General features: G+C 42.8%; 1 pseudogene; it reads left to right on the top strand.

The window, feature by feature from the left end:
* The first annotated feature begins 1,487 nt into the window (after window positions 1–1,487).
* On the top strand, window positions 1,488–2,987 carry LOC123485727 (annotated as a pseudogene).
* Window positions 2,988–25,390: the final 22,403 nt, after the last annotated feature.

Below are 25,390 nucleotides of genomic sequence, written 5' to 3'. Positions count from 1 at the left end.
GCTATTCTGTTCTATTCTGTTCTGTTCTATTCTGTGCTATTCTGTTCTATTCTATGCTATTCTGTTCTATTCTATTCTATTCTGTTCTGTTCTGTTCTGTTCTATTCTATTCTATTCTGTTCTGTTCTATTCTATTCTATCAATCAATAAAACAGCTGTTTAGAAACTATACAGTACAGTGATCCTAAGAGGACTATTTCCCCTCTAGGTTTATCTCAGTGGTGCCCTGGGACATCTTATCTGGGGGCCCTCTTAAAGTCACTGGTCCTTAGATCACTAGATACTCTAGGTTTATCTCAGTGGTGCCCTGGGACATCTTAAAGTCACTGGTCCTTAGATCACTGGATATGCTCTCAGAGGACCACTGTGTGACTGTCTTGGCGTCCCTGTTTAGTTTCCTCCAGAAGATAGCCTGCACTACTGCTGTCTCCACTGGTGATAAGTCATAAGATTGAAGACGTCGTCAAGCCCATGTTCAGATGTGCATTTTTCTACGTTTTACACTTGATGTCGCTCTTGTACAATTATCTGCAGGGGCTCTATCTATTGAGAACCACTGTTGACTTGGAGGGGCTGCAATCACTTAGTTTTATACAGACAGCCCAATTCTAACCTTTTGCCCAATTATTGGCAAAAGATCTGATCTGATTGGTCAAAATAAGAATCAGTGGGAAAATATGAGAATTGGGCTTCCTGTGTAAACGCGGCCTTATACGCAATCCTCATCTCCACAAGATGTCGGTCTCTCCATGTCTTGAGCAGTCGTGGAAAAAATACTCAATTGTCATACTTGAGTAAAAGTAAAGACGCCTTAATAGAAAATGACTCAAGTGAAAGTGGTAGTCACCCAGTAAAAAAACTACTGGAGTATAAAAGTCTACAAGTATTTGGTTTTAAATATACTTAAGTATCAAAAGTAAAAGCATAAACAATGTCACATTCTTTATATTAAGCAAAACCAGAAGGCGCCATTTTATTTTATTTTAAGGATATCCAGGGGCACGCTCCAACACTCCAACACTCCTTTACAAAGGAAGCATTTGTGTTTAATGAGTCCGTCAGATCAGAGGCAGTAGGGATGACCAGGGGATGTTCTCTTGAGAAGTGTGTGAATTGGCCCATTTTTCCAGTCCTGCTAAGAATTCAAAAAATGTTAGTACTTTTGGGTGTCAAGGAAAATGTATGGAGTAAAAAGTACATTATTTTCTTTAGGAATGTAGTGAAGTAAAATTAAAAAACGACCAGTATTTTTACTTACGTACTTTACACCACTGGTCTTGAGTGGCTTCGTAGCTTTCCTTCTATTAAAAAGAGAAGTCTTCCATACTGACTGAGAGAGGTCACAAACTCTGTCCATGAAGAGTTAACTTTTCAGCAATATTCTGCTGCCTGCGCTGTCCGTCTCCTCCTCCTCCTCCTCTCTCCTCCCACACAACCACCAGACATATAAAACAAACCGTTACATTTCAACTGTTGTTATTTTTCGTTTCCTGGATTCTACCCAGGCGCGCAGGAGAGAGATGGCGCAAAGTGAGAACCAACAGTTGTCCTTTTCTGATATAATAGAATTAAACGTCGGCGGCCAGGTGTATGTAACTCGACATGCAACTCTAGTCTCCGTCCCAAACTCTCTCCTGTGGACTATGTTCAGACAGAGGAGCCCCGCAGAACTACCGAAAGACAGCAAAGGACGCTACTTCTTTGACCGGGACGGATTTCTGTTCAGGTATATTCTGGATTACCTGCGGGAAAGGGACATCGTTCTACCGGACTTCTTTAAAGAGAGGGGTCGGTTACAGAAAGAGGCCGAGTTCTTCCAGCTTCACGAGCTCTCACAGCGCCTGGTACCGGCGGTGAGTAAAGACAACTCTCTCGGTGACGAGGTGGGCGCCCATGTGGACCCGGAGGAGGCTGCGCTCGCGTGCGCTCTGGGTGGTACCGGCATCACCACGAGCGCCGTGAGCAGCCCGAGCCTTCGCTCCCCGTTCCAGAAATATGGCTTTATTACCATTGGGTACCGGGGCTCCTACACCATAGGGAGGGATATTCAAACGGACGCCAAGTTCAGGCGAGTGGCCAGAATAACGGTTTGCGGAAAGACATCCCTGGCCAAAGAAGTTTTTGGAGAGACTCTGAACGAGAGCAGAGATCCGACAAACCACCGGAGAGGTACACCTCCCGGTACTACCTGAAGTATAACTTCCTCGAGCAGGCGTTTGACAGGCTCGCGGAGGTTGGGTTCCACATGGTGGCTTGCAGCTCCACGGGCACGTGCGCGTACGCGAGCAGCGACCCGAACGAGGACAAAATCTGGACCAGCTACACCGAGTACGTGTTCTCCCGGAACTGACCGACCGTTACCGGGCCGTTAGGTAGCCAACCCTGAAGGACTGGGACATTGACGTCGTGTGATGCTCACCTGTACGGTAGAGAGAGTACTACCTGCAGAAATGGACAGCTGCGAAAAGACTAAAAAAAAAATGTTTTTAATATTCCTCTATCTTCTTTATATCTCCTCTATAATTTTGGTAAAGGTTAAAGGTTACTGATGATTATTCTGAAAGTATGGACATATTGGTTGTTGATTTGCATTGCTCTTGCCTAGTCCAATATAGTCTAATGGAGATGTATTTCATGTTGCAGACCAGTGTTACCAGTTATATGACTGTTATGATAGTTTTGAGAAAGCTGCATGCAGTCTGGTTTTCATTGCATTGATAATATGTTTATTCAGCCTTTTGGTGTGTCCCAGTTTTCACTGTTTTTGTACCAACATACAGTGTAGTGTCTTAAAACAGTGTTATTCTGCGGTCATAATGTGGCCCCCTGCTCAGAGCTTGGAGACATGCTGTTGAACATAACTCCCTCCTGGCTTCGTCTTGGTTTCACAGGCCTATACTGGATAAGTTGCGTTATTTGTGTTTCAACATCTAAAGCTGTATTTTCAATTTAGCTCCAAAGTTTTAAAATATATCAAATCAAAGTAATATTTTGTATTATGTGTGCCTGAATTATTTTTTTTATCATGTCTTGAACAGACCCAAACATCTGAGCTGTAGATTGCGATGACATCATTCTAGGATTTAATCGAGCAGCAGAGAGATATTTTTCAGTACGGGGGAAAAAAAGGAGCCATTTTCCCAACGCTGAGGTCATTGTGAAAAGTTATACATTGTTTCACACCCTTGTTATTCTCTTGTGGACAGATTGACCAAATTACAAGATATTTTAGTTCTGGGTTTACAGAGAATACACCCTTGTGTTCTAAACTGAGAAAAGGGACTTCCTCTCACAGAGCTCAACAGCAACAACAGGGACACTGTCTGGAGTTTAATGTCTGTCTCTGATAAAGTGCCTGGTGTCATAAACACACACACACAGCAGATTGTTTTCTGTGTGGTCTATGGAAATAGATGCAGGGACACCACAGAAGGAAAGAGGAACAAGACTTTAACCCAGATGACAGATTATGGTCAATGCTTCTCTATAGCTCTATGGTTTATTTACATGTGGGTTGATACAGGCAGCATTTAGACGTATTGCTACAAGTTTCCTCCCACGCTTTTTTCAAATTACATGTTTGCACACAAACATTTGTTTAACTATCCTTGTGGGGACTAAACTATTTCCCTAACCCTAAACCTAACCCTAAACCTAACCCTAACCCTAACCCTAAACCTAACCCTAAACCTTTAACCTAAACCTAACCCTAAACCTAACCATAAACCTAACCCTTAACCTAACCCTTAACCTAACCCTTAACCTAACCCTAAACCTAACCCTGAACCTAACCCTAAACCTAACCCTAAACCTAACCATAAACCTAACCCTAACCCTAAACCTAAACCTAAACCTAAACCTAAACCTTAACCTAACCATAAACCTAACCCTTAACCTAACCCTTAACCTAACCCTTAACCTAACCCTAAACCTAACCCTGAACCTAACCCTAAACCTAACCCTAAACCTAACCATAAACCTAACCCTAACCCTAAACCTAACCCTAAACCTAAACCTAAACCTAAACCTTAACCTAACCCTAAACCTAACCCTAAACCTAACTCTAACCTTAACCTCAAATCTAACCCTAATTCTAACCATAGTTGTAACCCTAAACCATAAGCCTAAAATTGCCTTTTCCCTTGCGGGGACCGGCAGAATATCCCCACTTGTCCGAATTGTCCTTATTTGACTGTCCTTTGAAGGACTTCTGGTCCAGGACAGTAAAACCAAAAACACACAAACGTTGCAGAGCTGCTTTGACTCCATATCCCCGTCTAGAGTCAGCTGATGTGTCCCCGTCAACCATCTGCACAGGAAACAGGAAACAGTCTTTTCTTTCTTCCTCTTTGGTGTCTGGTGACCCAGGAAGACCCGTTGTCAGCTTTCTCTCCCTGGTGGATAAAAGGAAAGGGACAGGCTCCATCCCAAATTACGCCCTATTACCTAGGTAGTGCACTAACGTTGACTAGGGCCCACAGGGTAGTGCACTTCGTAGGGACGTAGACAATGGGACTGGGCTAGGGCCTCTCTCACCACAACAAACACTCGGTCAGCGTCCCAACTGGCCCCTGGTTAGAAGTAGTGCACTACAGAGGGAATAGTGTGCCATTTCAGTCCAGCTGAACACATATCTCCAAGCTCTAACGTACTAAAAAAATTAAATATTTAATTCCATCCTCAAAATACACACAGCCTCAAATACACACAGCCTCAAATACACACACATACAGGGGGCCTGTTGTCAGACAGACAGTTCAACTCAAAAACACTCATAATATATATATATACACACACACAGTTAGGGGAAAAAAGTATTTGATCCCCTGCTGATTTTGTAAGTTTGCCCACTGACAAAGACATGATCAGTCTATAATTTTAAATGGTAGGTTTATTTGAACAGTGAGAGACAGAATAAACAACCAAAAAAATTCAGAAAAACGCATGTCAAAAATGTTATAAATTGATTAGCATTTTAATGAGCAGAATAAGTATTTGACCCAAACCAAAATATTGTTTTATTGCATCCTCAAAATTCACCCTGGTAGAATTAGGATTAAAAACGGGTTCCTGCTGGTTTGATGCCTGAATGCATAAAAGATAATTGAGTGACCTGGTTTCTCTTGTTATGTCCGAAATAGCACTCTGTTCTTTATTGGCCTCTCCTTTCACTCTGCTGGTCAGAATGCAAACAGACACCCTTTAGTCTGGTCCATCTGGTGGTCAGAATGCAAACAGACACCCTTTAGTCTGGTCATCTGCTGGTCAGAATGCAAACAGACACCCTTTAGTCTGGCCATCTGGTCGTCATCGGCTTGGAGGGAGGTAGATCATCTTAACATTGGAGATTGTAACTTCCATCAATTTCATTTTCTGCATCACTTCCAATCCCCCATGTTTTATATATATACACACACATACACACACACATATCCCTTAAAAAATTATATATATTCCCCTTTCTTACTTTCCAACCCCACCACCCTTCCCTACCCGGAGCAAACTAGTGAACAACAACGCCCGGCCTCCACTTCCAGCCTACACCCACTATCTACATTTTATGGACACAGTCAATTTTACAATAATTATATTTTGTTAGTTTTTTCTCCTGAACTTCCTCTACTCTCAACCTCTCTGATCATTTTCATGATGTCCATCCGGTTTGCTTCTATATGCCATATCTTTCTAACTGTGCTCTTTCACATCACCGGCTTGTTTCTGTAGTTGCTTGTTTCAGCTTGATGTACAGTACACCCCCTGGACAGGACACTTCGCAGGGCCTTACCCCCAATCTATCTCCTTAATACGGAGTGCCAAGCAGAGACGCATCGGGTCCCATTTTTACAGTCTTTGGTATGGCTCGGCCCGGGGATCAAACTCACAACCTTCCAATCTCAGGGCCGACACTAACCAAAACACCACTAAGTTATTTCCTAGGTAGTGCACTCTACAGGGGATAGGGTGCCATTTGTATCATGTGGGCCCTGGTCAGAGGTAGTGCACCATATAGGGAATATAATGGCATTTAAGACCCAGACATGGTGTCTCCCACTAACATCAGTTTGTTGGCAGCAACTGGACAACACAGCTGCAGCAAGACATGATAGACACCAGTAGAGACAGAACCAATCCCACCAGACATGGTAGACACCAGTAGAGACAGAACCAATCCCACCAGACATGGTAGACACCAGTAGAGTTAGAACCAATCCCACCAGACATGGTAGACACCAGTAGAGTTAGAACCAATCCCACCAGACATGGTAGACACCAGTAGAGTTAGAACCAATTCCACCAGACATGGTAGACACCAGTAGAGACAGAACCAATCCCACCAGACATGGTAGACACCAGTAGAGACAGAACCAATCCCACCAGACATGGTAGACACCAGTAGAGTTAGAACCAATCCCACCAGACATGGTAGACACCAGTAGAGTTAGAACCAATCCCACCAGACATGGTAGACACCAGTAGAGACAGAACCAATCCCACCAGACATGGTAGACACCAGTAGAGTTAGAACCAATCCCACCAGACATGGTAGACACCAGTAGAGACAGAACCAATCCCACCAGACATGGTAGACACCAGTAGAGACAGAACCAATCCCACCAGACATGGTAGACACCAGTAGAGACAGAACCAATCCCACCAGACATGGTAGACACCAGTAGAGTTAGAACCAATCCCACCAGACATGGTAGACACCAGTAGAGTTAGAACCAATCCCACCAGACATGGTAGACACCAGTAGAGACAGAACCAATCCCACCAGACATGGTAGACACCAGTAGAGACAGAACCAATCCCACCAGACATGGTAGACACCAGTAGAGACAGAACCAATCCCACCAGACATGGTAGACACCAGTAGAGTTAGAACCAATCCCACCAGACATGGTAGACACCAGTAGAGTTAGAACCAATCCCACCAGACATGGTAGACACCAGTAGAGTTAGAACCAATCCCACCAGACATGGTAGACACCAGTAGAGTTAGAACCAATCCCACCAGACATGGTAGACACCAGTAGAGTTAGAACCAATCCCACCAGACATGGTAGACACCAGTAGAGTTAGAACCAATCCCACCAGACATGGTAGACACCAGTAGAGACAGAACCAATCCCACCAGACATGGTAGACACCAGTAGAGTTAGAACCAATCCCACCAGACATGGTAGACACCAGTAGAGTTAGAACCAATCCCACCAGACATGGTAGACACCAGTAGAGTTAGAACCAATCCCACCAGACATGGTAGACACCAGTAGAGTTAGAACCAATCCCACCAGACATGGTAGACACCAGTAGAGTTAGAACCAATCCCACCAGACATGGTAGACACCAGTAGAGTTAGAACCAATCCCACCAGACATGGTAGACACCAGTAGAGTTAGAACCAATCCCACCAGACATGGTAGACACCAGTAGAGTTAGAACCAATCCCACCAGACATGGTAGACACCAGTAGAGTTAGAACCAATCCCACCAGACATGGTAGACACCAGTAGAGTTAGAACCAATCCCACCAGACATGGTAGACACCAGTAGAGTTAGAACCAATCCCACCAGACATGGTAGACACCAGTAGAGTTAGAACCAATCCCACCAGACATGGTAGACACCAGTAGAGTTAGAACCAATCCCACCAGACATGGTAGACACCAGTAGAGTTAGAACCAATCCCACCAGACATGGTAGACACCAGTAGAGTTAGAACCAATCCCACCAGACATGGTAGACACCAGTAGAGTTAGAACCAGTCCCACCAGACATGGTAGACTCCAGTAGAGACAGAACCAATCCCACCAGACATGGTAGACACCAGTAGAGACAAAACCAATCCCACCAGACATGGTAGACACCAGTAGAGTTAGAACCAATCCCACCAGACATGGTAGACACCAGTAGAGTTAGAACCAATCCCACCAGACATGGTAGACACCAGTAGAGTTAGAACCAATCCCACCAGACATGGTAGACACCAGTAGAGTTAGAACCAATCCCACCAGACATGGTAGACACCAGTAGAGTTAGAACCAATCCCACCAGACATGGTAGACACCAGTAGAGACAGAACCAATCCCACCAGACATGGTAGACACCAGTAGAGTTAGAACCAATCCCACCAGACATGGTAGACACCATATAAAAGAGCCAGCATCCCTTCAACATTCAACTTACACTACCGGTCAAAAGTTTTAGAACACCTACTCATTCAATTAACAGGTGTGCCTTCTTAAAAGTTAATTTGTGGAATTTCTTTCCTTCTTAATGCGTTTTTGCCAATCAGTTGTGTTGTGACAAGGTGGGGGGGGTATACAGAAGATAGCCCTATTTGGTAACAGACCAAGTCCATATTATGGCAAGAACAGCTCAAATAAGCAAAGAGAAACGACAGTCCGTCATTACTTTAAGACATGAAGTTAAGTCAATACGGAACATTAAGAACTTTGAACGTTTCTTCAAGTGCAGTCGCAAAAACCATCAAGCGCTATAATGAAACTGGCTCTCATGAGGACCGCCACAGGAGTGGAAGACCCAGAGTTACCTCTACTGCAGCGGATAAGTTCTTAGAGTTACCAGCCTCAGAAATTGCAGCCCAAATAAATGCTTCACAGAGCTCAAGTAACAGACACATATCAGCATCAACTGTTCAGAGGGAACTGTGTAAATCAGGCCTTCATGGTCGAATTGCTGCAAAGAAACCACTACTAAAGGACACCAATAAGAAGAAGAGACTTGCTTGGGCCAGAAACACAAGCAATGGACATTAGACCGGTGGAAATCTGTCCTTTGGTCTGATGAGTCCAAATTTGAGATTTTTTGGTTCCAACCGCTGTGTCTTTGTGAGACACGGTGTGGGTGAACGGATAATCTCTGCATGTGTATTTCCCACCATAAAGCATGGAGGAGGTGGTGTTATGGTGTGGGGGTGCTTTGCCGGTGACACTGTCTGTGATTTATTTAGAATTCAAGGCACACTTAACCAGCATGGCTACCGCAGCATTCTGCAGCGATACGCCATCCCATCTAGTTTGGGCTTAGTGGGACTATCATTGGTTTTTCAATGGGACAATGACCCAACACACCTCCAGGCTGTGTAAGGGCTATTTTACCAAGAAGGAAAGTGATGGAGTGCTGCATCAGATGACCAGGCCTCCACAATCCCCCGACCTCAACCCAATTGAGATGGTTTGGGATGAGTCGGACGGCAGAGTGAAGGAAAAGCAGCCAACAAGTGCTCAGCATATGTGGGAACTCCTTCAGGACTGTTGGAAAAGCATTCCAGGTGAATCTGGTTGAGAGAATGCCAAGAGCGTGCAAAGCTGTCATCAAGGCAAAGGGTGGCTATTTGAAAAATCTCAAATATGTTTTTTATTTGTTTAACACTCTTTTGGTTACTACATGATTCCATATGTGTTATTTCATAGTTTTGATATCTTCACTATTATTCTACAATGTAGAAAAACCCTTGAATGAGTTGGTGTTCTAAAACTTTTGACCGGTAGTGTAGTTCCAACCATAATAACTCAATACAACTTACCTCTCTCCCAATTTTGACCATTCACAGTCTGACAGAACTTAACTTCTCTCCCAATTTTGACCATTCACAGTCTAACAGAACTTCAACGCATACTGTAGTTGTCAGGCGTCAGTGTGTAGCGGACGGAGTCAGGCGCAGGACCCAGAGCTAGTAGACAACATACTTTACTCGTAAAATAACAAATGAACATAAACTCCACGCAGGGAGGACAATCCCGTTCACCAGTCGATAACACCAAACATAGAACAAACACGCACACAACACAGTGGGAGCCAGAGGGTTAAATAGGGAACAAATCATGGACATAATGGGAACCAGGTGTGTACAATGAAGACAAAACAAGTAGAACACAGAAACATAGATCGGTGGCAGCTAGTACTCCGGTGACGACGAATGCCGAAGCCTGCCCGAGCAAGGAGCAGGAGCAGCCTCGGCTGATTCCGTGACTTCAGTTGAGTTCCGATTTTGACCATTCACAGTCTGACAGAACGTCAACACTTCCTGTAGTTCAGTTAAGTTACTTCCTGTAGTTCAGTTAAAAGGCTTGCATCCCAAATGGTACCCTGTTCCCTTTATGAGGTACTACTCAAGGGCCCTGTTCAAAAGTAGCGCACTATAAAACAGGATGCCATTTGGGATGCATCCTCGGTGTCTGTCCAACATGAACCAGGACCATACATAGTTCTCTCTATCTCCTCGGTGTCTGTCCAACATGAACCAGGACCATACATAGTTCTCTCCATCTCCTCGGTGTCTGTCCAACATGAACTAGGACCATACATAGTTCTCTCTATCTCCTCGGTGTCTGTCCAACATGAACCAGGACCATACATAGTTCTCTCTATCTCCTCGGTGTCTGTCCAACATGAACCAGGACCATACATAGTTCTCTCTATCTCTCTGCGATAATTAGCGTATGTGTGCATCACTCAGCATACACTGACCCCTATGAATATAACCGCTAGACCCCTATGAAGATACTAAAGTTTCACCTTATTCAAAGTTAATTTCGCAACAGGATACAAGAGGTGTAAGACAGTCGAGTGAAATTGAGAGAATCTTCCTCAACAAGGCAGTGATCTCAATAATACAGACAGTGGAAGAAAACAAGCCAGTCGTAAGCTGATTCCCCAGAGGGATCTGTGCTTCTCCCGGTCGCGGCCGGATACGACAGAGCCTGGATACGAACCAGGATCTCTAGTGGCGCAGCTAGCAGTGCGATGCAGCGCCTTAGACCACTGCGCCACTCGGGAGATACTCTACACGTAGAGACAGGAGCAGATGGACTGTCTGACTGAGGAGAGGCGGAGCACGGATCCCTCTGGGGGAATCGCCATTCCATTCTATTCATGGGATAACTGCAGGAGGAGGAAGAAGAAGCAGAGGATGTTGCTCAACACAGACAGTCGGTGAGAGACGTCCTGTATTTAGTGCCGGAGAAACTTTCACACACAAATACAGGAAAAAGAGACTTTTCAGGATTTTCTACAGCTCTTAAATAGAAATATCCTTGGGGGACGACATCGTGAGAACAAGGAATCTTCCCTACATGGAAATGATGCGTGAAAAAATATCATTGGGGGACATCTTGAGATCAAGGACTCCTCCAACATGGAAAATGTCCTTGAGATCAGACATTTTCAACCACCTCCCCGACCCAGTCTGCAATACCTACATGTTTCAAGCAGGCCACCGTAGTCCTTGCACTCACATCTGCAGCCATGAAATACTTTGAAAGGCTGGTCATGGCTCACCTCAATACCATCATCCCAGAAACCCTGGACCTAGTCACTTTACCCCTACCTACAGTATACTGCTGCTACTGTCTATTATCTATCCTGTTGTCTAGTCACTTTACCCCTACCTACAGTATACTGCTGCTACTGTCTATTATCTATCCTGTTGTCTAGTCACTTTACCCCTACCTACAGTATACTGCTGCTACTGTCTATTATCTATCCTGTTGTCTAGTCACTTTACCCCTACCTACAGTATACTGCTGCTACTGTCTATTATCTATCCTGTTGTCTAGTCCCTTTACCCCTACCTACAGTATACTGCTGCTACTGTCTATTATCTATCCTGTTGCCTAGTCACTTTACCCCTACCTACAGTATACTGCTGCTACTGTCTATTATCTATCCTGTTGTCTAGTCACTTTACCCCTACTTACAGTATACTGCTGCTACTGTCTATTATCTATCCTGTTGTCTAGTCACTTTACCCCTACCTACAGTATACTGCTGCTACTGTCTATTATCTATCCAGTTGCCTAGTCACTTTACCCCTACCTACAGTATACTGCTGCTACTGTCTATTATCTATCCTGTTGTCTAGTCACTTTACCCCTACCTACAGTATACTGCTGCTACTGTCTATTATCTATCCTGTTGTCTAGTCACTTTACCCCTACCTACAGTATACTGCTGCTACTGTCTATTATCTATCCTGTTGCCTAGTCACTTTACCCCTACCTACAGTATACTGCTGCTACTGTCTATTATCTATCCTGTTGTCTAGTCCCTTTACCCCTACCTACAGTATACTGCTGCTACTGTCTATTATCTATCCTGTTGTCTAGTCCCTTTACCCCTACCTACAGTATACTGCTGCTACTGTCTATTATCTATCCTGTTGTCTAGTCACTTTACCCCTACCTACAGTATACTGCTGCTACTGTCTATTATCTATCCTGTTGTCTAGTCACTTTACCCCTACCTACAGTATACTGCTGCTACTGTCTATTATCTATCCTGTTGTCTAGTCACTTTACCCCTACCTACAGTATACTGCTGCTACTGTCTATTATCTATCCTGTTGTCTAGTCACTTTACCCCTACCTACAGTATACTGCTGCTACTGTCTATTATCTATCCTGTTGCCTAGTCACTTTACCCCTACCTACAGTATACTGCTGCTACTGTCTATTATCTATCCTGTTGCCTAGTCCCTTTACCCCTACCTACAGTATACTGCTGCTACTGTCTATTATCTATCCTGTTGCCTAGTCACTTTACCCCTACCTACAGTATACTGCTGCTACTGTCTATTATCTATCCTGTTGTCTAGTCACTTTACCCCTACCTACAGTATACTGCTGCTACTGTCTATTATCTATCCTGTTGTCTAGTCACTTTACCCCTACCTACAGTATACTGCTGCTACTGTCTATTATCTATCCTGTTGTCTAGTCACTTTACCCCCTACCTACAGTATACTGCTGCTACTGTCTATTATCTATCCTGTTGCCTAGTCACTTTACCCCCTACCTACAGTATACTGCTGCTACTGTCTATTATCTATCCTGTTGTCTAGTCACTTTACCCCCTACCTACAGTATACTGCTGCTACTGTCTATTATCTATCCTGTTGTCTAGTCACTTTACCCCCTACCTACAGTATACTGCTGCTACTGTCTATTATCTATCCTGTTGTCTAGTCACTTTACCCCTACCTACAGTATACTGCTGCTACTGTCTATTATCTATCCTGTTGTCTAGTCACTTTACCCCTACCTACAGTATACTGCTGCTACTGTCTATTATCTATCCTGTTGTCTAGTCACTTTACCCCTACCTACAGTATACTGCTGCTACTGTCTATTATCTATCCTGTTGTCTAGTCACTTTACCCCTACCTACAGTATACTGCTGCTACTGTCTATTATCTATCCTGTTGTCTAGTCACTTTACCCCCTACCTACAGTATACTGCTGCTACTGTCTATTATCTATCCTGTTGCCTAGTCACTTTACCCCCTACCTACAGTATACTGCTGCTACTGTCTATTATCTATCCTGTTGTCTAGTCACTTTACCCCTACCTACAGTATACTGCTGCTACTGTCTATTATCTATCCTGTTGTCTAGTCACTTTACCCCTACCTACAGTATACTGCTGCTACTGTCTATTATCTATCCTGTTGCCTAGTCACTTTACCCCTACCTACAGTATACTGCTGCTACTGTCTATTATCTATCCTGTTGTCTAGTCACTTTACCCCTACCTACAGTATACTGCTGCTACTGTCTATTATCTATCCTGTTGTCTAGTCACTTTACCCCTACCTACAGTATACTGCTGCTACTGTCTATTATCTATCCTGTTGTCTAGTCACTTTACCCCTACCTACAGTATACTGCTGCTACTGTCTATTATCTATCCTGTTGTCTAGTCACTTTACCCCTACCTACAGTATACTGCTGCTACTGTCTATTATCTATCCTGTTGTCTAGTCCCTTTACCCCTACCTACAGTATACTGCTGCTACTGTCTATTATCTATCCTCATGTATATAGCCAAGTTATCATTGCTCATTGTGGATTTATTCCTTGTGTTACTATTTTTAACTATTATTTTTTTCCTGCATGTTTTTTTTTATTGTCATAGTAAAGTTTAGCTTTTAAACGACAAAGGATGTTTTTTTCCATTGTGGTTATGAAAGTCTATCAATTCATCGCACATCCATAAAGCTCCAAACCTTTGCTATATTCCGCATCATGGAAACAGAAGAATGAGAAATGAACTGAAGTTAACTTTTACTGCTCTTGAAGCTGTGATTGGTCACGGACGTAATGTTCGCAGAGACGGACAAACAAGAAACCATATGTCGAAGGTCTTAGAGTAGTGGTGCTGAGCTGGGATCAGGTCCTCCTCCCTGTCCATGTCATCTTATACCGTATGATCTATAAGCCAGAACTGATTCTGGATCAGCACTCCAACAAGACAAGGCATGAATGCATGCCCCAGATGGTCTAACCTAGCCCAGCCACAACCACTCCACATTCCTCCTCTGCCTGGCATCACAGTAAACAGTGTGACTGTTAAAGACACACACCGGGGGTTTTAGACAACCACTTTATGTGAAAAGACACGTTAAGTTGCATTATTTTACAAAGTCTGGGAGGTAACCAGGACATTATTTTACACAGTCTGGGAGGTAACCAGGACATTATTTTACAGTCTGGGAGGTAACCAGGACATTATTTTACACAGTCTGGGAGGTAACCAGGACATTATTTTACACAGTCTGGGAGGTAACCAGGACATTATTTTACACAGTCTGGGAGGTAACCAGGACATTATTTTACACAGTCTGGTCGGTAACCAGGACATTATTTTACACAGTCTGGTAGGTAACCAGGACATTATTTTACGTCAGTCTGGTAGGTAACTAGGACATTATTTTACATCAGTCTGGTATGTAACCAGGACATTATTTTACACAGTCTAGGAGTTAACCAGGACATTATTTTACAAAGTCTGGTAGGTAACCAGGACATTATTTTACATCAGTCTGGTATGTAACCAGGACATTATTTTACACAGTCTAGGAGTTAACCAGGACATTATTTTACACAGTCTGGTAGGTAACCAGGACATTATTTTACACAGTCTGGTAGGTAACCGGGACATTATTTTACACAGTCTGGTAGGTAACCAGGACATTATTTTACACAGTCTGGTAGGTAACCAGGACATTATTTTATACAGTCTGGGAGGTAACCAGGACATTATTTTACACAGTCTGGGAGGTAACCAGGACATTCTTTTACACAGTCTGGTAGGTAACCAGGACATTATTTTACACAGTCTGGGAGGTAACCAGGACATTATTTTACACAGTCTGGTAGGTAACCAGGACATTCTTTTACACAGTCTGGTAGGTAACCAGGACATTATTTTACACAGTCTGGGAGGTAACCAGGACATAATTTTACAGTCTGGGAGGTAACCAGGACATTATTTTACACAGTCTGGGAGGTAACCAGGACATTATTTTACACAGTCCTGGAGGTAACCAGGACATTATTTTACACAGTCTGGTAGGTAACCAGGACATTATTTTACACAGTCTGGTAGGTAACCAGGACATTATTTTACACAGTCTGGTAGGTAACCAGGACATTATTTTACACAGTCTGGTAGGTAACCAGGACATTATTTTACGTCAGTCTGGTAGGTAACTAGGACATTATTTTACATCAGTCTGGTATGTAACCAGGACATTATTTTACACAGTCTAGGAGTTAACCAGGACATTATTTTACAAAGTCTGGTAGGTAACCAGGACATTATTTTACATCAGTCTGGTATGTAACCAGGACATTATTTTACACAGTCTAGGAGTTAACCAGGACATTATTTTACACAGTCGGGTAGGTAACCAGGACATTATTTTACACAGTCTGGTAGGTAACCGGGACATTATTTTACACAATCTGGTAGGTAACCAGGACATTATTTTACACAGTCTGGTAGGTAACCAGGACATTATTTTATACAGTCTGGGAGGTAACCAGGACATTATTTTACACAGTCTGGGAGGTAACCAGGACATTCTTTTACACCGTCTGGTAGGTAACCAGGACATTATTTTACACAGTCTGGGAGGTAACCAGGACATTATTTTACACAGTCTGGGAGGTAACCAGGACATTATTTTACACAGTCTGGGAGGTAACCAGGACATTATTTTACACAGTCTGGGAGGTAACCAGGACATTATTTTACACAGTCTGGTAGGTAACCAGGACATTATTTTACAAAGTCTGGTAGGTAACCAGGACATTATTTTACATCAGTCTGGTATGTAACCAGGACATTATTTTACACAATCTGGGAGGTAACCAGGACATTATTTTACACAGTCTGGTAGGTAACCAGGACATTATTTTACACAGTCTGGTAGGTAACCAGGACATTAATTTACACAGTCTGGTAGGTAACCGGGACATTATTTTACACAGTCTGGTAGGTAACCAGGACATTATTTTACACAGTCTGGTAGGTAACCAGGATATTCTTTTACACAGTCTGGGAGGTAACCAGGACATTATTTTACACAGTCTTGGAGGTAACCTGGACATTATTTTACACAGTCTGGGAGGTAACCAGGACATTATTTTACACAGTCTGGTAGGTAACCAGGACATTATTTTACAAAGTCTGGTAGGTAACCAGGACATTATTTTACATCAGTCTGGTATGTAACCAGGACATTATTTTACACAGTCTGGGAGGTAACCAGGACATTATTTTACACAGTCTGGGAGGTAACCAGGACATTATTTTACACAGTCTGGTAGGTAACCGGGACATTCTTTTACACAGTCTGGTAGGTAACCGGGACATTATTTTACACAGTCTGGTAGGTAACCAGGACATTATTTTACACAGTCTGGTAGGTAACCAGGACATTCTTTTACACAGTCTGGGAGGTAACCAGGACATTATTTTACACAGTCTGGTAGGTAACCAGGACATTATTTTACACAGTCTGGTAGGTAACCAGGACATTATTTTACACAGTCTGGTAGGTAACCAGGACATTATTTTACACAGTCTGGGGAGGTAACCAGGACATTATTTGACACAGTCTGGTAGGTAACCAGGACATTATTTTACACAGTCTGGGAGGTAACCAGGACATTATTTTACGTCAGTCTGGTAGGTAACTAGGACATTATTATACACAGTCTGGTAGGTAACCAGGACATTATTTTACACAGTCTGGTAGGTAACCAGGACATTATTTTACACAGTCTGGGAGGTAACCAGGACATTATTTGACACAGTCTGGTAGGTAACCAGGACATTATTTTACACAGTCTGGGAGGTAACCAGGACATTATTTTACGTCAGTCTGGTAGGTAACTAGGACATTATTATACACAGTCTGGTAGGTAACCAGGACATTATTTTACACAGTCTGGTAGGTAACCAGGACATTATTTTACACAGTCTGGTAGGTAACCAGGACATTATTTTACGTCAGTCTGGTAGGTAACTAGGACATTATTTTACACAGTCTGGTAGGTAACCAGGACATTATTTTACAAAGTCTGGTAGGTAACCAGGACATTATTTTACAAAGTCTGGTAGGTAACCAGGACATTATTTTACATCAGTCTGGTATGTAACCAGGACATTATTTTACACAGTCTAGGAGGTAACCAGGACATTATTTTACACAGTCTGGGAGGTAACCAGGACATTATTTTACACAGTCTGGTAGGTAACCGGGACATTATTTTACACAGTCTGGTAGGTAACCAGGACATTATTTTACACAGTCTGGTAGGTAACCAGGACATTATTTTACACAGTCTGGTAGGTAACCAGGACATTATTTTACACAGTCTGGTAGGTAACCAGGACATTATTTTACACAGTCTGGTAGGTAACCAGGACATTATTTTACACAGTCTGGTAGGTAACCAGGACATTATTTTACAGTCTGGGAGGTAACCAGGACATTATTTTACACAGTCTGGTAGGTAACCAGGACATTATTTTACACAGTCTGGTAGGTAACCAGGACATTATTTTATACAGTCTGGGAGGTAACCAGGACATTATTTTACACAGTCTGGGAGGTAACCAGGACATTATTTTACACAGTCTGGTAGGTAACCAGGACATCATTTTACACAGTCTGGGAGGTAACCAGGACATTATTTTACACAGTCTGGTAGGTAACCAGGACATTCTTTTACACAGTCTGGTAGGTAACCAGGACATTATTTTACACAGTCTGGGAGGTAACCAGGACATTATTTGACACAGTCTGGTAGGTAACCAGGACATTATTTTACACAGTCTGGTAGGTAACCAGGACATTATTTTACACAGTCTGGTCGGTAACCAGGACATTATTTTACACAGTCTGGTAGGTAACCAGGACATTATTTTACGTCAGTCTGGTAGGTAACTAGGACATTATTTTACATCAGTCTGGTATGTAACCAGGACATTATTTTACACAGTCTAGGAGTTAACCAGGACATTATTTTACAAAGTCTGGTAGGTAACCAGGACATTATTTTACATCAGTCTGGTATGTAACCAGGACATTATTTTACACAGTCTAGGAGTTAACCAGGACATTATTTTACACAGTCTGGTAGGTAACCAGGACATTATTTTACACAGTCTGGTAGGTAACCGGGACATTATTTTACACAGTCTGGTAGGTAACCAGGACATTATTTTACACAGTCTGGTAGGTAACCAGGACATTATTTTATACAGTCTGGGAGGTAACCAGGACATTATTTTACACAGTCTGGGAGGTAACCAGGACATTCTTTTACACAGTCTGGTAGGTAACCAGGACATTATTTTACACAGTCTGGGAGGTAACCAGGACATTATTTTACACAGTCTGGTAGGTAACCAGGACATTCTTTTACACAGTCTGGTAGGTAACCAGGACATTATTTTACACAGTCTGGGAGGTAACCAGGACATTATTTTACAGTCTGGTAGGTAACCAGGACATTATTTTACACAGTCTGGGAGGTAACCAGGACATTATTTTACACAGTCTGGTAGGTAACCAGGACATTCTTTTACACAGTCTGGTAGGTAACCAGGACATTATTTTACACAGTCCTGGAGGTAACCAGGACATTATTTTACACAGTCTGGTAGGTAACCAGGACATTATTTTACACAGTCTGGTAGGTAACCAGGACATTATTTTACACAGTCTGGTAGGTAACCAGGACATTATTTTACACAGTCTGGTAGGTAACCAGGACATTATTTTACGTCAGTCTGGTAGGTAACTAGGACATTATTTTACATCAGTCTGGTATGTAACCAGGACATTATTTTACACAGTCTAGGAGTTAACCAGGACATTATTTTACAAAGTCTGGTAGGTAACCAGGACATTATTTTACATCAGTCTGGTATGTAACCAGGACATTATTTTACACAGTCTAGGAGTTAACCAGGACATTATTTTACACAGTCTGGTAGGTAACCAGGACATTATTTTACACAGTCTGGTAGGTAACCGGGACATTATTTTACACAATCTGGTAGGTAACCAGGACATTCTTTTACACAGTCTGGGAGGTAACCAGGACATTATTTTACACAGTCTGGTAGGTAACCAGGACATTATTTTATACAGTCTGGGAGGTAACCAGGACATTATTTTACACAGTCTGGGAGGTAACCAGGACATTCTTTTACACAGTCTGGTAGGTAACCAGGACATTATTTTACACAGTCTGGGAGGTAACCAGGACATTATTTTACACAGTCTGGTAGGTAACCAGGACATTCTTTTACACAGTCTGGGAGGTAACCAGGACATTATTTTACACAGTCTGGGAGGTAACCAGGACATTATTTTACAGTCTGGTAGGTAACCAGGACATTATTTTACAGTCTGGGAGGTAACCAGGACATTATTTTACACAGTCTGGGAGGTAACCAGGACATTATTTTACACAGAACGCACGCCTCCAACTCAATCATCAAGTTTGCAGACGACACAACAGTAGTAGGCTTGATTACCAACAATGACGAGACCGCCTATAGGGAGGGAGGTGAGGGCTCTGGGAGTGTGGTGCCAGGAAAATAACCTTTCACTCAACATCAACAAAACAAAGGAGATGATCGTGGACTTCAGGAAACAGCAGAGGGTGCACCCACCTATCAACATCGACGGGACCGCAGTAGAGAAGGTGGAAAGCTTCAAGTTCCTTGGCGTACACATCACCGACAAACTGAAATGGTCCACCCACGCAGACAGTGTGGTGAAGATTACGCAACAGAGCCTCTTCAACCTCAGGAAGCTGAAGAAATTCGGCTTGGCACCTAAAACCCTCACAAACTTTTTACAGATGCACAATTGAGAGCATCCTGTCGGACTGTATCACCGCCTGGTACGGCAACTGCACCGCCCACAACCGCAGGGCTCTCCAGAGGGTGGTGCGGTCTGCCCAACGCATTACCAGGGACAAACTACCCTCCCTCCAAGACACCTACAGCACCCGATGTCACAGGAAGGCCAAAAGATCATCAAGGACATCAACCACCCGAGCCACTGCCTGTTCACCCCGCTATCATCCAGAAGGCGAGGTCAGTACAGGTGCATCAAAGCTGTGACCGAGAGAATGAAAAACAGCTTCTATCTCAAGGCCATCAGACTGTTAAATAGCCATCACTAGCACATTAGAGGCTGCTGCTGCCTATTGAAATCACTGGCCACTTTAAGAAATGGAACACTAGTCACTTTAATAATGTTTACATATCTTGACTACTCATCTCATATGTATATACTGTATTCTATTCTATAATATTCTACTGTATCTTAGTCCATGCCGCTCTGACATCGCTTGTCCATATATGTATATGTTCTTAAATTCCATTCCTTACTAGTTTTGTGTGTATTGGGTATATGTTGTAAAATTGTTAGATATTACTGCACTGTCGGAGCTAGAAGCACAAGCATTTCGCTACACCCGCTATAACATCTGCTAAACACGTGTATGTGATAAATAAAATTTGATTTGATTTGAACCAGGACATTCTTTTACAGTCTGGTAGGTAACCAATACATTATTTTACATCAGTGGGCAGCACCCAGAGTAAAATTACAGATTGTGGCTTTAAGTCTATGGTGAACCTAAATTGGCTTGCGGTGGGTATTAACCTAGACATCTATTTGGTATTCTGTGGCACTGGGCAAATATCCCTGTAAACAAGCAGAATAGAAATGATTGGGCAGAAGTCCTGACCAGAGTCAAGAGGGTGAAGCTGGGTTATCTGGGATGGAATATTCCACTGTTCTGTCTGTTGAGAGTTCCTTTATCATATCCGAGCTGTGTAATTTAAAATACATAATAACTAATATCTCTGTTTGACTTAGATACAGAACGTCATAAAGATACAACACGTCATAAAGGTACAATACTTCATAAAGTGACATTGTTTCAGCTACATATACACCGAGTGTACAAAACATTAGGAACACCTGCTCTTTCCATGACGTAGACTGACCAGGTGAATCCAGGTGAGAGCCATGATCCCTTATCGATGCCACTTGTTAAACCCAAATGGCATCCTTTTTTTACGGTGCGTTACTTTTGAAGTAGAGTGACTCATGAACGCACTGTGAGAAAGTTCACCCGAGCAACAACTCGATGGTCAACTACTCTCTCCATACGAGTACAATTTGATATTTGCACGACACTTGACAGAAAGACAGTTTCCATTTAACATGCTGGACAGTAGCTTCCTAGTCTGATGGTCTGGAGATAGAAGCTGTTTATCAGTCTGATGGTCTGGAGATAGAAGCTGTTTATCAGTCTGATGGTCTGGAGATAGAAGCTGTTTATCAGTCTGATGGCAGATAGAAGCTGTTTATCAGTCTGATGGTCTGGAGATAGAAGCTGTTTATCAGTCTGATGGCCTGGAGATAGAAGCTGTTTATCAGTCTGTGCTGGAGATAGAAGCTGTTTATCAGTCTGATGGCCTGGAGATAGAAGCTGTTTATCAGTCTGATGGTCTGGAGATAGAAGCTGTTTATCAGTCTGATGGCTGAGATAGAAGCTGTTTATCAGTCTGATGGTCTGGAGATAGAAGCTGTTTATCAGTCTGATGGCCTGGAGATAGAAGCTGTTTATCAGTCTGATGGTCTGGAGATAGAAGCTGTTTATCAGTCTGATGGTCTGGAGATAGAAGCTGTTTATCAGTCTGATGGAGATAGAAGCTGTTTATCAGTCTGATGGAGATAGAAGCTGTTTATCAGTCTGATGGAGATAGAAGCTGTTTATCAGTCTGATGGTCTGGAGATAGAAGCTGTTTATCAGTCTGATGGCCTGGAGATAGAAGCTGTTTATCAGTCTGATGGAGATAGAAGCTGTTTATCAGTCTGATGGCCTGGAGATAGAAGCTGTTTATCAGTCTGATGGTCTGGAGATAGAAGCTGTTTATCAGTCTGATGGAGATAGAAGCTGTTTATCAGTCTGATGGCCTGGAGATAGAAGCTGTTTATCAGTCTGATGGTAGATAGAAGCTGTTTATCAGTCTGATGGAGATAGAAGCTGTTTATCAGTCTGATGGAGATAGAAGCTGTTTATCAGTCTGATGGAGATAGAAGCTGTTTATCAGTCTGATGGCCTGGAGATAGAAGCTGTTTATCAGTCTGATGGAGATAGAAGCTGTTTATCAGTCTGATGGTCTGGAGATAGAAGCTGTTTATCAGTCTGATGGCCTGGAGATAGAAGCTGTTTATCAGTCTGATGGTCTGGAGATAGAAGCTGTTTATCAGTCTGATGGCCTGGAGATAGAAGCTGTTTATCAGTCTGATGGTCTGGAGATAGAAGCTGTTTATCAGTCTGATGGCCTGGAGATAGAAGCTGTTTATCAGTGTGATGGAGATAGAAGCTGTTTATCAGTCTGATGGAGATAGAAGCTGTTTATCAGTCTGATGGTCTGGAGATAGAAGCTGTTTATCAGTCTGATGGTCTGGAGATAGAAGCTGTTTATCAGTGTGATGGAGATAGAAGCTGTTTATCAGTCTGATGGTCTGGAGATAGAAGCTGTTTAACAGTCTGATGGAGATAGAAGCTGTTAATCAGTCTGATGGTCTGGAGATAGAAGCTGTTTATCAGTCTGATGGTCTGGAGATAGAAGCTGTTTATCAGTCTGATGGAGATAGAAGCTGTTTATCAGTCTGATGGCTGGAGATAGAAGCTGTTTATCAGTCTGATGGAGATAGAAGCTGTTTATCAGTCTGATGGAGATAGAAGCTGTTTATCAGTCTGATGGTCTGGAGATAGAAGCTGTTTATCAGTCTGATGGTCTGGAGATAGAAGCTGTTTATCAGTCTGATGGCCTGGAGATAGAAGCTGTTTATCAGTCTGATGGAGATAGAAGCTGTTTATCAGTCTGATGGTCTGGAGATAGAAGCTGTTTATCAGTCTGATGGCCTGGAGATAGAAGCTGTTTATCAGTCTGATGGTCTGGAGATAGAAGCTGTTTATCAGTCTGATGGTCTGGAGATAGAAGCTGTTTATCAGTCTGATGGAGATAGAAGCTGTTTATCAGTCTGATGGAGATAGAAGCTGTTTATCAGTCTGATGGTCTGGAGATAGAAGCTGTTTATCAGTCTGATGGTCTGGAGATAGAAGCTGTTTATCAGTCTGATGGCCTGGAGATAGAAGCTGTTTATCAGTCTGATGGAGATAGAAGCTGTTTATCAGTCTGATGGTCTGGAGATAGAAGCTGTTTATCAGTCTGATGGCCTGGAGATAGAAGCTGTTTATCAGTCTGATGGTCTGGAGATAGAAGCTGTTTATCAGTCTGATGGCCTGGAGATAGAAGCTGTTTATCAGTCTGATGGCCTGGAGATAGAAGCTGTTTATCAGTCTGATGGTGGAGATAGAAGCTGTTTATCAGTCTGATGGTCTGGAGATAGAAGCTGTTTATCAGTCTGATGGCCTGGAGATAGAAGCTGTTTATCAGTCTGATGGCGGAGATAGAAGCTGTTTATCAGTCTGATGGCCTGGAGATAGAAGCTGTTTATCAGTCTGATGGTCTGGAGATAGAAGCTGTTTATCAGTCTGATGGTCTGGAGATAGAAGCTGTTTATCAGTCTGATGGAGATAGAAGCTGTTTATCAGTCTGATGGCCAGATAGAAGCTGTTTATCAGTCTGATGGCTGGAGATAGAAGCTGTTTATCAGTCTGATGGAGATAGAAGCTGTTTATCAGTCTGATGGTCTGGAGATAGAAGCTGTTTATCAGTCTGATGGTCTGGAGATAGAAGCTGTTTATCAGTCTGATGGTCTGGAGATAGAAGCTGTTTATCAGTCTGATGGTCTGGAGATAGAAGCTGTTTATCAGTCTGATGGCCTGGAGATAGAAGCTGTTTATCAGTCTGATGGCCTGGAGATAGAAGCTGTTTATCAGTCTGATGGAGATAGAAGCTGTTTATCAGTCTGATGGAGATAGAAGCTGTTTATCAGTCTGATGGGAGATAGAAGCTGTTTATCAGTCTGATGGTCTGGAGATAGAAGCTGTTTATCAGTCTGATGGCCTGGAGATAGAAGCTGTTTATCAGTCTGATGGTCTGGAGATAGAAGCTGTTTATCAGTCTGATGGCCTGGAGATAGAAGCTGTTTATCAGTCTGATGGAGATAGAAGCTGTTTATCAGTCTGATGGAGATAGAAGCTGTTTATCAGTCTGATGGCCTGGAGATAGAAGCTGTTTATCAGTCTGATGGTCTGGAGATAGAAGCTGTTTATCAGTCTGATGGTGGAGATAGAAGCTGTTTATCAGTCTGATGGTCTGGAGATAGAAGCTGTTTATCAGTCTGATGGCCTGGAGATAGAAGCTGTTTATCAGTCTGATGGTCTGGAGATAGAAGCTGTTTATCAGTCTGATGGTCTGGAGATAGAAGCTGTTTATCAGTCTGATGGCCTGGAGATAGAAGCTGTTTATCAGTCTGATGGTCTGGAGATAGAAGCTGTTTATCAGTCTGATGGAGATAGAAGCTGTTTATCAGTCTGATGGCAGATAGAAGCTGTTTATCAGTCTGATGGCCTGGAGATAGAAGCTGTTTATCAGTCTGATGGCCTGGAGATAGAAGCTGTTTATCAGTCTGATGGCCGGAGATAGAAGCTGTTTATCAGTCTGATGGCGGAGATAGAAGCTGTTTATCAGTCTGATGGCCTGGAGATAGAAGCTGTTTATCAGTCTGATGGAGATAGAAGCTGTTTATCAGTCTGATGGCAGATAGAAGCTGTTTATCAGTCTGATGGTCTGGAGATAGAAGCTGTTTATCAGTCTGATGGTGGAGATAGAAGCTGTTTATCAGTCTGATGGTCTGGAGATAGAAGCTGTTTATCAGTCTGATGGTCTGGAGATAGAAGCTGTTTATCAGTCTGATGGTCTGGAGATAGAAGCTGTTTATCAGTCTGATGGAGATAGAAGCTGTTTATCAGTCTGATGGTCTGGAGATAGAAGCTGTTTATCAGTCTGATGGCCTGGAGATAGAAGCTGTTTATCAGTCTGATGGTCTGGAGATAGA

Source organism: Coregonus clupeaformis, unplaced genomic scaffold, assembly GCF_020615455.1.
Source record: "Coregonus clupeaformis isolate EN_2021a unplaced genomic scaffold, ASM2061545v1 scaf0825, whole genome shotgun sequence".
In the NCBI taxonomy this organism is placed as follows: domain Eukaryota; kingdom Metazoa; phylum Chordata; class Actinopteri; order Salmoniformes; family Salmonidae; genus Coregonus; species Coregonus clupeaformis.
The sequence above is the reverse complement of the archived record's forward strand: the minus strand, read 5'-3'. Positions and strand labels throughout refer to the sequence as shown.